At 38.5% G+C, this 14,156-nt stretch overlaps 1 long non-coding RNA gene across 2 annotated transcripts in view; it reads right to left on the bottom strand.

Moving 5' to 3' along the window:
- The window catches only part of LOC120309365, a 94,665-nt gene that overhangs the window by 69,750 nt on the left and 10,759 nt on the right, over nucleotides 1-14,156 (bottom strand). For both annotated transcript variants that reach the window (XR_005557070.1, XR_005557071.1), the window contains exon 2: nucleotides 11,097-11,177. This is a non-coding gene — a long non-coding RNA (uncharacterized LOC120309365). The remainder of the gene's footprint in view (nucleotides 1-11,096; nucleotides 11,178-14,156) is intronic.

The raw sequence follows: 14,156 nt of genomic DNA, 5'->3' as shown, positions 1-14,156 counted from the left end.
TGATTTGTTGCTTTATTATTTCCAGTGCTTCCTTGATCTTCCGTGTTTCTAAGTGGTATTTCTTGATTAGGTATTCTTTGGTCTTCTTGTTCTTCAGCTTCTTTTCTTTCATCTGTTCTAGCTTGCTTGCATGTGATCTTAATTTGCTGATCTTATTTTCTAGTCTAACCTTCCATTTTTCTGGTGCACTGTTTGTTTGTTTTTCTTCTTTGTTGATTTTGCATCCCAGGTATTCTGTTATAACTGCAGCTGTGCTGTACAGTAATTGGTTTGTTTCTTGCAATGATTTGGTGCTTATACTTGATATTGCAATATTTGCATCTTTTAATGCTTGTGCTAGCTGTTTCTTTGGAACAAGCTTCAATGCAGGTAGCCTTATTCTGTTGTTTTTGTGCTGTTCTAGATGCTCAGTTATTCTTTGTTTCAATTCTTTTATTTCGTTAGTTAGAGGGTTTTGTTCTTCCTGAGGAAGAGGTGCCTGGTTTCCAAATGAGAACAGTTGTATATCTCTACTGGATTCCTTCACTGCCAACTCCCCCTGGTTTGACTCTACATTCTGAATTACTTCTGGTAAGGCTTTGATTTCTTTGCCCTGGGTAAACCTTTGCAGTTCGTCCAATTCTGTTTCTGTGAATATTTTATTTCGTGTTATAAATCGGCGTTGATCTGCTAGTCTCTGTTCTGTTATTTCTGATTCTGGCTGTTGTTCTTTCCAGAACTGGTGCATTCGTTTTAGATATCCTCTTCTTGTTGGACTTGATCTGTAGTAACAGATCATTATTTCTTTGTTTTCCATCACTGTGTATCTGCGACGGGTAAACACCTTTTCTTCCAGTAGTTCTGCAGCTGCTGGCCCTGGTTGCTCAGCCAACAGTCCTGAGTCCTGTAACCCATTTTTCACCAGATATCCAGGAACTCCAATATCTATTGCGGACCTTGTTAACCCGGGCGACGTCCGAGCCGGTATGGCATTCTGAAATTTGCGTCTCACCATATTTTTTATGGGAGAGACACTCTTTGTCTGACTCCTCTGATGAGACCTGTCCAGTATGGTTGAACCTCTGGCATAGCTCTCATCTTCCTCAGAGTACACAAGCCCCACAACCACGTCAAGGTAGTGCCTCACTGGGGGGGTAGTGCCTCACTGGGGGTGTAACAGTCAGCCGGATGTTCAGACTGGATTTGGCATTTTGTCTACCTATCGAGTCCTTACCCAGGACCTGGGATAGGCAGATGTGGATGTTTGATGGTATTACAGATATCGTCGCAGGATGGCAGCAGTTTCTAGTAAGGCCGCCTTTTGCAATTGACTAATAGCGAATTTGTCAATGCCAATAGTGTTCAAGTGGTGCTCCAGTTGTTTTGGGTTTGCACCCAAGGAGCCTATTACTATTGGTACTACCCTTGCTTGCTTTTGCCACAGTCTTTCTATTTCTATTTGTAGGTTTTTGTATTGTGTTATCTTCTCCAGTTCTTTCTCGTCTATTCTGCTGTCTCCAGGCACTGCCACGTCCACTATCCAGACTTTTTTGTCTTTCTTATTGACAATTATTATTATGCTTTCTCGGGATCTCCCCAGAGGTTTAGGATAAGAATTAGATTCTTCAAGTGAAGAATTCTTTTTGACATCTAATTCCTGATCTCAGGGGTTGCTTTATGGACCCAAAGAAGACTGGAGTCAGATTTAGAGAAAGTGTATATATGACACTTTTTATTTACTCATTGTTACCCCTCAACCAGATGACAACAGATCAAGAAAAGGAATGGGTTACTATAAGAAACCTTTCCCTTTCTTCTCCTAATTGCTCATTGTATCTACAACTGCCCATTTTGGTTTAGTAATTTGGAAATAGGAGCTTAGTATTCTGTGTGGGGAGCTGGCTGGTTCCATCAACATCTGGATCCTCAAAGGTATTGGAATTAGGTCAGACCTGACCTTCAAGCATTGGGAGAATCGGACAAGAATTGGTCTTAGTCACCTGCTGGGCCACCAAAAGAACCCAAATTGTTTTCTGCTACATAGACATTATCCCACAGTTCAATGTAGAATGCAATTTGATTATCCACAATCATCTTCTAGCTTAGGTCCATTAACTTTCAGCAGTCTTAGCACTCAAATTACAGAAGAAAACATCCGTAATTAAATCACTCTTCCTTGGTGGTCCAGCAATTTCACTGTCAAGCGCACCAAAGAAAATGCAACACATTTTATACCCGGGAAAAAAAAATCTTTAAAACATCTATAATGGTGTGAGTTCTTACAATACTGAATGCCTACTTTTTTTTTCTTATTAACTGCAGATAGTGAAATGAGAAACAAGCCAGTTTTAAAATAAATATTTCCCCAGCATTCTTACCATGTTTAACAATCAATATGGGGCTAAAAAGTTAATGAAGTGTTTAGTTACAAACTTCACCAGGGCTTAGATTAGCATTAAAGAATGTTCTTGGAACATTTCTTGAAGCAGATTAATCTTCCCTGTCAGAATCATAATAAAAAAAGTATATAACTATCACAAATTTATTTTATACTTTGCATTATGCCAACGGTCTTCACACTCTGCTTTCCCAAGCCCCAAGAATGCAGAGATTTCATATTGTTTAATAATTATGTTAAGAAATGCCAAAACATGCTTACAGACATAACAGACTTAAAGAGCGTCATATTAAGAGCCATATCTTGAATGTGCTGATATGAGAAACAGGACCCTATTTTTAAAATAATGGTCCCAGGCCAAGCTAGATTAGTCTTTGCCATAATAATATTCAAAATGTCTATATGCTATCCAATTTTCCAGACTGACGTCTAAGATTTCCAGCATGCATTGAAATTAATCTTGGGATTTTTTTGCCCCCTGAATAAATCCATTGTATCACAACTCACAAAACCAGACTCTTATATGCATACATCAGAACAAGGTATTCACAGGAAGAACATCTGAAGAAATGTAAGCATAGTAACCATAAAGAATGAATAATAGGCCCTACTGGATTCAACAAGAGAGCTGTTTGGTGTAATTGTTAAGATACTGGGAGAGGGGAAATTCTAGTCCCAACCTGAATAGAAAATCAGCTGGATGATCTGAGGTCAGTCACTTCCTTCTCACTGAAGGAAAGATGCAAGGACAGACCACCTCCATTGGAGAACCGGTTTGATATAATGGTTAAGGCACCAAACTAGAAAATAGAAGACCATGAGTTCTAGTCTTGCCTTAGGCAAGGGGCCAACTGGATGACCTTGAGCCAATCCTTCTGTCTCATTCCTAGGGATTAGACAATGATAAACCGCTTCTGAAATCATGCCAAGAAAACTGCAGAGATTGGACAATCCCCAGAGATCAAAAGTGTCTCAAAAGTGCCTCATCCCCCCCCCCAGCCAATACAATGGAATGCAGCACCTTTTATTATTAGCATGCATGCTAAAGATGGAGTTTGCCCTGCTTTTTCTATGGGATATTGAATTTTTTGCTTGGGAAGAAGGCAACTCCTTTCTTTCTTTCTTTCTTTCTTTCTTTCTTTCTTTCTTCCTTCCTTCCTTCCTTCCTTTCTTTCTTTCTTTCTTTCTCTTCCTTTTCTTTCTTTCTTTCTTTTTTCCTTTCTTTTCTTTCTTTCTCTTTCTTTCTTTCTCTCTCTCTTTCTTCCTTCCTTTCTTTCTTTCTTTCTTTCTTTCTTCCTTTTCTTCTTTCTTTCTTTCTTTCTTTCTTTCTTTCTTTCTTTCTTTCTTCCTTTCTTTTCTTTCTTTCTTTCTTTCTTTCTTTCTTTCTCTTCCTTCCTTCCTTCTTTCCCATTCAACATCTTTTCTCATCGTGATTTCTCATCAAATCAAGATTTTTTTCCTTGCTTTAATAGGTTTTTTAAAATCTTTTACAGGGAGGAGTTCCATCCTGAAACCCTTTGTACTTTTCTGTCCACGTATGTCAAAGGCCATGTAGAGAAGGCTACCAAGTTGGGAAAAATCTTAAGAAGTTCATGATTGCTTATAGAAAGTTCTTGCATTTTGCTGCAACTAATCTTCATCAACTTCATTTCTCTTCAAAATGTCCCCCCCCACACACTGGATGGGGAAAAATCCTGGAATGAGAGAAAAAAAGGTGCCTTAGGGAAATATAATTTCCAAGCCTGGTCTCCGAATCCTCTCAATCTCCACTATGAATTTGAAGAAAAGAAGGCGGTGAATGTTATTGCTCCCATTTACTCACTTTCTCTTGCCATTTGCCAGTCTTATTTGTTCATAGGTTTCTGAAGGCAAACTGGTCCTGAGAAGGAGGAGTGATAAATAGAATAGTGAAAAAAACAAAATTCATCCCAACTTCCATGAGAATGATGACCTTTTTGCCATTTGGAGGACTAAAATTTTGGAACTTGTATCTTCAGATGGCTGGGCGTACTTCTTTTCAGGAGCATGGATAAAACACCAGGCTGAATTGCCCACACCTTCTGAGCCGTCCCCACTGTGAGCTCAGCAGAGAGAATGACGATGAAAATGAAAAGTCCAGGGTGATATTTATAGATTTATTTCCTAGCTTCATTTAGACAATTGTACAGATGAAATCTCCTGTATGCTCAGAGAAAAAGGAAAATACTCTGGGTTCTTTGACCAATCTGCCTTGGGAACTAAATTCTCGTCTGACCCCTAAACTAGCCAAATACTTCTGGCTATGTAAATAAAGATGAGTCTGTGATTGTCTGCATTTTTTTGGGATATAGATCTATTTTCTCCATAATGGTCTCCCCTAGGCGGTTAACACTGCAATGGTTCTGCACATGCTAAACTGCTATTTAGGTAGATTTGATGTTCTTTATCCTAAGTTTGTTGTCAACGCTGCAAATATTGTATATTCTTGCTTTTGACAATATGCCGAATTGTCTGGTAATTATGGGGTTAATACAGAGCAGAAGGGTTGGGGGTAAAAGAAAAAGGAAGAAAACATTTGACCTTCACACTAATTGGATAATGTGAGATATGACGGCTAATTTAGGGAGGGAACATGCTGATAATTTAACTGCTCAGAGGAAGAGAACTTAGATCCTAGCATCCCTCCATTGTGCCTGTGCCGACATTTTGTAACATTAAAAGACTTTTAGGAAAATAATGCCTGGAAGTTCTTTGAAATGTTTCATTAGCCGGAACCATAACATTTGTTGCATTTGGAGGTGAAAAACTGTCAAAAAAGGTGTAGGCTCAGTTAAATTGATGTTTCACATCTGCTTTGTACTCTATTTCTATGCAGTTCTTCCTCTAGAGGAAGCAGGGTGGTTCACAGGAAACAAAGAGCTTTTTTTAGGCTTAAAAAGCAAAGTTGAAATCTGGTTCTAAAATTTAGCCAGTTTTTGAAGTCCTGTAGGATTTTATGAGATTCACTCATAAAGTTTCAACCTACAATTTCAAACTCAAGCTAGGTAAAAGAGGGGCTTGCTCAGTGGGGAGAACCTGACAATTTGAAGGGTGGTGTGGGAAAATGTTGCTACCTTTTTTGAAGCTGTTCTTTAGACCTAAGATTACTTGTGCATCTATTATTTACGTGCTGAGTGATAATCAGAACATGTTGTGTTTATTTTCTGCTGCATTTGGGACTAAGTTACCGGTAAGTGATGCAATTGCAGTCTGCTTCCTTCCATTTTTTAAGCACAAGAATCTTCCGTGATGACTTACCTATCGTACATTTTTATCCGTGATTTGTTCCTCCAAGACCTTGTGGCCTTCCAGTCTCTTTCATTTCTGTTCCTTCAAGAGTATTTGCTTATTGCTTTTGGATGCTGTTGTTTATAGTAAGTTTGCTTTAATAGAATTGTTGCGAGCCACTTAAAGTTGTTTGTTTGTTTGTTTTTTAAAGATGGGCATCCATGTGTAAAAATAAATAAATAAAGGTGGACCTAACGTACTCAATGAGTTATACACGAAAAGGTGATATACACAAGCCAGTATTAAACCTAGTTTGCCACAGTTAAACATTAATTCTGTGAGATTTTCCCTGTATAATCCTTGATCATTATGTGAAAAGATACTCAGACTCAGGTCAAAGTACATGACACACAAAATACGAAACCTCAAACAGAAACAGGAAACAACCTCAAAAGCCCCAGAAAGTATAAAAACCCACCACTCCCAGCAACATGTGGTCAGCTTTCCCAGAGTCACATTGCTATCTGGCTCTGCTTGTTAGTCAACCACAACCTTCTTTCTAAAGCAGTCTCCATTTTGTTTATTCCCAGCCTGGGCCGGACCCTGATGAAGATTTTTCTTTCAACAGTATATCTGAAGTAAATTTCCATACTCCTACAAAAGCTGAATCTTTGCTTTACATCATCCAAGTCTTCAGAGTAAGATATTTTCAAATGGACTTAAATGGGGTTCCCCGTTGCTATCATCACACTCAGCAGATATTTTATGCGAGTAACTAGCTGAGTCTTGCAAAACCCAGGAAAGAGAAGAAATTATTGCTTGTTTGGCATCTTGCCAAAACATTTGTAATACACACACACACACACACACACACACACACACACACACACACGGCTTTTCTCCAGCAGAGAGCACAAGTAGATGTATGTCACTGATGATTAGCTTCTTGGTTTAATCTACTGGTAAAACATTATATTTTCTGTAGCTTGAATGCATTCAGCTAACCACAACTAAACCACCTTCTGTGAATCTCAGGAGAGAGCCTTGCCTAGGAATCATATGTCTGATCTCAGCTCTGATGCACAGATCAGTAAACCAAAGCTTTCAGAATATGTTGGAATATATGTTCTCTTCTTCTGCAAATCAAGTCCCTAACTTAGAGATCCATTCTAAGCTGTAAAAATGGTCAGTTTCACAGTCTTTGTGTTTTTCTTTCTTGATAGGTGTATATTTGAATTTTATTATGAAGCACAAATCACTTTTATGTTAACCACAAGTTTTTGCTTTCAGCTGTCTTTTACCCTGTTGGAAACACTCAGGCCAATTTATGATTAATATGGCAGAGGTCTACTATGAAACAAAACAACTGACTTGCTTTCTTTTGCAATGCAGAATCTAATGTTGACTGTCTATTAATTGATCCCCTTAGCCACCATGGGTATCACCATTGGTTTCCTTTTCTCTCTTCTCTATGAAATTGTCCTTCTTTTTCATCATTTCCCCACCTCTCCTCCTTACTTACGGTTTATCGTTTTGATTGCTGCTGATTATCTGCTGGGGAGCTACACAGTAGATAATATTATTGCATTATTGTATGCCTTGTTTGAGGCTTTGAGAGGGCATGTTTTCACAAAGCCTATATCATAAAATGTGTTCTGTTTGGGTTGTTCTTTTTTTTTTTTGCATTAAACTCAGAAAGGGCAATTATGCAAATAGTAAGGTAAAACGTTAAGCTATAATTCAGTATCATCTTGTTGTGCTGCAATTGACTTGTGGATTTCAAAGGCAAGATTTAAAAGAGCCCTTTAAGTCAGCCGGAGATAAAGTGGCAGGATTGATTTACCTTGTATATTGTCTAAGGCAGGGGTGTCAAACTGCCGGCCTGCAGGCTGGTTTCATCATACCGGAGCCGCGCCCACCCCATAGCTGGCAATGGTGAAAAAGCTCCGATATGTTGCACAACATCACGTGACATTTGACATGTCTGGTCTAAGGCAAGGAAATAAGTGAAATATACTGTAATGAATGTTCTGTGAAAGGAGGTGGGAGGATTGCCCACAGGGGTGAAGATCCATGGAGATTCTCAGTCATATAGGTCATGATTGTCCCAAAAGTGCTTTTTCAAATGGCAACTGGACTTCCTTTGTTTTTTCCTTGAAGACGTTTGGCTTCACATCCAAGAAGCTTCTTCAGTTTGGACTGAATGGTGGAACATGGAAGGATTTATTTTCCTTGCAGTCATCTGGTCATTAGCACTCTCTCTGAGACTCGTTGGGGTTTTTCTGTGCCTTCAGGGTCACCTGAATAGTGCAAATGGGCTCCAAGAACTTTCTTGGAACTGCTGAAAGGACTCTGTTTTCACAGTTCCACACCCAACATCTTCAAGGAAAAAACAAATAAAGCCCAGTTGCCTTTTGGAAGGAAAAAAAAAAGCACCTTTGGGACACAGGTGTGAAGAAATATTTGGGAATGAAAATGTCCTTAATGAGATTACAAGTTCCTGATTTTTTTTCTCCTTGAGACAAGCCTTCTTCTTAGGCTTTGAACAACAGGGTAAAGAATGATTAGAGGGGGGGCATGATTCCTAATGTGGAAAGTCACCCCCCCCCCAGAGAAAGAAATATTTTGGGGAATATTAAAAAGTCCGAATATTATATTTCCCCAAAGGAATAATGGAGAAGATCTGAAAAGGCAGAAACCACCACCGCCCAGTCTCTCTGCCCCAAGCAGAAACCAGGTCTGTAGAAATGCAGATTTGATAATCCTTTCAGGAAGATTGGAGCCAGGAAGCTTGGAGCTGATGGCATTAGAAAGACAAAGATCCCTAGAATCAACAACCCCTCACTCCTTCCCCCCCAAATCCAACACAGGACATAGCCCCAGGGAAGCAGGATATGACCTTTGGGACAATAATATAATTAACCCACCATCATTAGAATACAAAAAGGCACACTCAGACTCAGATCAAAGTTCATGCCACAGGAACTACTCCAAACAAAAGCCCAAGAAGGTACAAAAACCCACCACTCCCAGCAACATGCGGTCAGCTTTCCCAGAGCCATCTTTCTGTCTGGCTCTGTTCTTTAATAAATCACCACCTTCTTTCTAAAGCAGTCTCCATTTTGCTTATTCCCAGCTTGGACTGGACCCTGATGAAGATTTTTCTTTCAACACTAAGGATCCTATAATGTTTGCAAACATATGTGCGTGTCAGGAAAAAATAAGTTGGAGAAAGTTTGTTTTATCTATGGTAAGTTCTGAACTAGTTGAGCCACTGAATTTATGGCCTTGGCTATCATGCCAAACATCTGTAGTTTTCAATCAATAAATCGAGATTGCTTTTCATTCCGGGACATTGTATTTCTCCTGAGATTTGTCAGAATCAGGGGGGGGAATTGCAGCTTACTCAGCAAATATTCCTGAGTTTCTGCCACATGTATTCTCTGTACTATTCATTGTTTCTCCACCTTGGCAACTTTCAGTTATGTGAACTTCAACTCCCAGGATTCCCCTGGTAGCCTTGCTGGGGAAGGGAATTCTGGGGGTTGAAGTCCAAAGATCTGAAAGTTCCCAAGGTGGAAAAATACTGTTATACTTTAATATTATTAAGGATTCGAGAGATTTTTTTTCATTTTCTCTATCGTCCTATTTTTTTTCCCCTTCATCCACACCATTACAGAGTGAATATTTCAATTTCTCTTTCGTGCCTTGTCTTTTCCTGATCTTTGTTCCAGATGTTCTTTCTCACACACAAACACATTTGTTTACATGCAGACAAATTACAGCTTGTACTGTAAAATAAATTTACAAAACAGAAAAGACATCCATTTGGAAACTTTTAGTCCAGAGACAAAGGCAATTAAAGTGAATTTCCCTTGCAAATCTTAATAAATGCTGGTTACTTTTAGAACATTTTTAGCTATTTCTTTTTTTAAAAAAAATACAGTTATTATTTAAAGCCTTTGAATTTTAAAGCTTTTAAATATTCCATCCACAATTCTTTATTTGAGACAGAAAGATGTAAATTTTACTTGGGACAAAATGAAAAGAATTATGTTACAGGGTTCCATAGAAATATGTAGAGTTATGCTAATGGGACGTATCAAGAAGAATGTTTATAAGATAAAGTGGCCAAGACTGGGAATGGGAGAACAAATACTTTCTGATGCAGAAAAAAAATGACAAGGAAAATATATGCACAATAGAAGGAAAACAGTAGCTGCAACAAATATAGTGAAAAGAGGCAGAGAAAACGGAGAACCATTTTGATGAGAGTAAAAATTGTGTTTTAGGAGTGGTTGAAAAAGGGTTAAACAAGAAGCTTTCAATAGAGTCAAGGGAATTAAAAAAAATAAAAATTATGAAATTATTTAACATGAAACTGAAAGGGAGAGAATAACTGGAAGGAGTATTTCACAGATCTGCAAGGAAAATATAGCAGTAATTCAAAGAATGGAATTGAAATGAATGCTATAAATGTCAGTGTCCTAGGAAAAATGGTGATAATGAAATTGCAAGTGGTCTGAGAACACTGAAAAATATCAGAGCCGAATAGGGGGATGATGCAATTGAAGAAAAGTTAAAATAAATAGGTGACTTGTTTATGGAGTACATGTGAGATTTAACTTGTGGGTCTGAGTATTTTAACAATTGAAGCTGTTTCTTCTTCCTCCTCCTCCTCCTCTTCCTCCTCCTCCTCCTTCTTCTTCTTCTTCCCCTCCTCCTCCTCCTCCTCCTCCCCCCTCCTCCTCCTCCTCCTCCTCCTCCTCCTCCTCCTCCTCCTCCTCCTCCTCCTCCTCCTCCTCCTCCTCCTCTTCTTCTTCTTCTTCTTCTTCTTCTTCTTCTTCTTCTTCTTCTTCTTCTTCTTCTTCTTCTTCTTCTTCTTTTCACATAGTCAGCCAGTTGTTTAGAATGAATATGGCATTTTCATCCACCTATCGTCCGTCTGAAAGATCTGGGATAGGCAGATGTTGTTGTTTGGTAATGTTAAAGATATTTTTGCAGGATGTAAGACATTCCAAGTAAGCTGCCTTTTCCAATTGATTGATGCTAATTTTTTCAATGTTGTTGATCTTTATGTAGTGTTCCAGAACTTCTGGGATTTCACCCAAGGCTCTTATTACTAATGGTGCTATCTTTGCTTTCTTTTGCCACAATTCTACTTCTATGTGCAGGGATAGATGATAGATAGCTAGATAGCTAGCTAGCTAGCTAGCTAGCTAGCTAGCTAGATAGATAGATAGATAGAATTAATTTTCTCCAGTTCTTTCCCTTATACTCAACTGTCTCCAGGTAGTGCAACATCCATTATCCAGATTTTTTTGTCTTTCTTGTGATAAAATAGTGCTTACATGCAGTAGACAGAATCTTGCCAAGCTAAACACTAAGGACTTCCATCCAAATGGATGTATCCTGGAAGATTCTAATGAGCAGTTATCCTGTCTCTTTTCCTCTGGGTTGGGTTGCCTCTTACCTCGTTCTTCTTTCCCTCCTTCTTGGAAATCTGGTCCTTCACTATAGTCCATCACACCAGCTCCTCCTCTGTTGGCACCATCTGTTACAGATTAAAAGGTATGGGGAAAAAATTAAGAAGTGCTGTATGGCTTTATGTCAGTCTCTTGGTACATTTTTTGCTCTTCAGCAGATCACTGAAAAATGTATGAATGTGGCCACAAAAGTGTATTGCACATTTTTTGTTTTGCTTTAGAAAAGGGTATAATAAAGTGAATGGGCTAGAGTTATGGATTGTTCTGCATGACGATGGAGTTGAAGGTTGCTTAAATGAATGGTTCCACATTGATCGGGAAGTAGAGCCGGCATGCATAATCATCCATTAGTATTTAACATGCAATGATAAATGCATGTATAAAAAATATTGTGGTGACATTAGAAATGTGTGGCTTGAGTAGGAATGAAAATGTGGATAGAGTTTTCTATGCAGGGGGATGTCTTCTTGTTAGCTGAGAATTCAAATGAATTTTGTGCATAGATTACATGAGATAATGAAGAATGTGGATCTGAAACTTAATTTATCAAAGAGCAAAGAGAATCGTCAAGCTATTCTCCAAAGCGCCTGAGGGCAGGACAAGAAGCAACAGATGGAAACTAATTAAGGAGAGAAGCAACCTAGAACTAAAGAGAAACTTCCTGACAGCTAGAACAATTAACCAATGGAACAACCTGCCTCCAGAAGCAGTGAATGCTCCAACACTGGAAGTTTTTAAGAAGAGACTGGACAGCCATCTATCTGAAATGGTGTAGGGTTTCCTGCCTGAGCAGGGGGTTTGACTCGATGACCTCCAAGGTCTCTTCCAATTTTATTATTATTATTATTATGGATCATCGCACAGTCAGCCAGATGTTCAGACTGGATTTGGCATTTTGTCTACCTATCGAGTCCTTACCCAGGACCTGGGATAGGCAGATGTGGATGTTTGATGGTATTACAGATATCGTCGCAGGATGGAAGCAGTTCCTAGTAAGACCGCCTTTTGCAATTGACTAATAGTGAATTTGTCAATGCCAATGGTGTTCAAGTGGTGCTCCAGTTGTTTTGGGATTTCACCAAAGGCGCCTATGACTATTGGTACTACCCTTGCTTGCTTTTGCCACAGTCTTTCTATTTCTATTTGTAGATCTTTGTATTTTGTTATCTTCTCCAGTTCTTTCTCGTCTATTCTGCTGTCTCCAGGCACTGCCACGTCCACTATCCAGACTTTTTTGTCTTTCTTATCGACAATTGTTAAATCTGGGGTGTTATGTTGCAGGTGCTTGTCTTTTTGAATTCTGAAGTCCCAGAGCAGTTTAATTTTATCATTTTCTATGACTTTCTCTATTTTATGATCCCACCACTTTTTGCTGTTGTTGTTGTTATTATTATTATTATTATTATTATTATTATTATTATTATTATTATTATTACTATAGAACACGGATTCAACAAGTATGCTGTAGCTCATGAAAATTCAGAGTGAAAAATAAACAAACATGACTTTGTGTTCCTTGATAGAAGTTTGCAAAGAAACTGATGGGAAGGTTTTAAAGCTTGAATGCAGGTAGTACTATGTAATCTCTAGTGAGAAATTAAATTTTGTTAAAAGAGATGAAAGAAGACAAGGTTGAGTATAAGCAATCTCCCTCCTGCTTTGTTGTTGTTGATGATGATATACATTCATTCAGTCAAGTCTGATTCTTGATGATCCTAGGGGCCAGATCTCTCCATATCTTCCTATCTTGCATATCTTTGGAGATTCTCAGTCATCCAGGTCATATTTATCTCAAAGGTACTTTTTCAAAAGTTAACTGGACATTTGTTTGTTTGTTTGTTTGTTTGTTTTTCCCTTGTAGGAGAAGAACAAAATGTTTGGTTTTTCATCCAAGAAAGTTCATCAGTTGTGATCGTGGGGGGATGGAAGGACAGGTTCTGACCAAATGATTGGGCGTGAGGTGGTGGTGGAACAATTGTATTTCTTTGCAGTCATCTAGTCATTAGCACTCTTCCTGAGAGTTCTTGAGGCCACTGGGGGGTTATCTTTGCCCTCTGGGTCACCTGAATCAGAGTGCAATTGGTTGTGGGATCTTCTTGGAACTGTTGAAAGGGCTGCATTGTAGACTTCACACAGGTGATGTCTTATTTCTCCCCTCACCCCGTTGAGAGAGGGCCGATCTTGCACTACTTCTTTGAGTTGTTCTACGCTCTGGCTGGTGTCAGCTTTGATGGTGTTCAGCCATCTTTTGTTCTTTGAGAGCTTCATTTCCTTTTCACCACTAACTCTTCCAAACTCTTTCCACTTTATGACACAGAACTGAGAATAGAGATTAAAGATTTTTTATTTATAGTGTATATCAGAGGTGGTGACCCTTTGAGAGCTGTATGTAACAAAATTTCATTTTAAAGTATGTTGATTAGTGTACATTCAAAGTGACAATAAAGTTATTATTCTATTCTATTCTATTCTATTCTATTCTATTCTATTCTATCCTAACCTACTCTACTCTACTCTACTCTACTCTACTCTACTCTACTCTACTCTACTCTAGTCTAGTCTAGTCTAGTCTAGTCTAGTCTAGTCTAGTCTAGTCTAGTCTAGTCTAGTCTATTCCACCCTATTCTATTCCATTCTATCCTACTCTACTCTACTCTACTCTACTCTACTCCACTCTATTCTATTATTATTTTTTCCAGCTTTTTCTTTCTTTTTCCTCCTCCTTCCTGTTTTTTTCTTCTCTTTAACTCTGTATGTTTCTAATGCATTGGTTTCTTCAACTAAAAAAAATAAGAGTGAGTTCACAATGGATTATCACCCATAACAATTGGGATTAGTTGTGGTCATAAGCAGAGGACTCCCCATAGTTTGAAAAGTGAAAGAAACCATGTTCCAAATCTTTCTTCACATTTACTCAACTTACTTACTTGCTTTTTAAGTAACATATTCGGAAGAAGAATTTCTTGTTAAAGCATAGGAAAGAAGGTAAAATAAAAAGGTATTTGCTTCCCAACTGTCATCTAAAGGAAGGACGCAGGAGAACATTA

This window comes from Crotalus tigris, unplaced genomic scaffold, assembly GCF_016545835.1.
Source record: "Crotalus tigris isolate CLP2741 ecotype Arizona unplaced genomic scaffold, ASM1654583v1 scf7180000018002.1256989, whole genome shotgun sequence".
Lineage (NCBI taxonomy): Eukaryota > Metazoa > Chordata > Lepidosauria > Squamata > Viperidae > Crotalus > Crotalus tigris.
The sequence above is the reverse complement of the archived record's forward strand: the minus strand, read 5'-3'. Positions and strand labels throughout refer to the sequence as shown.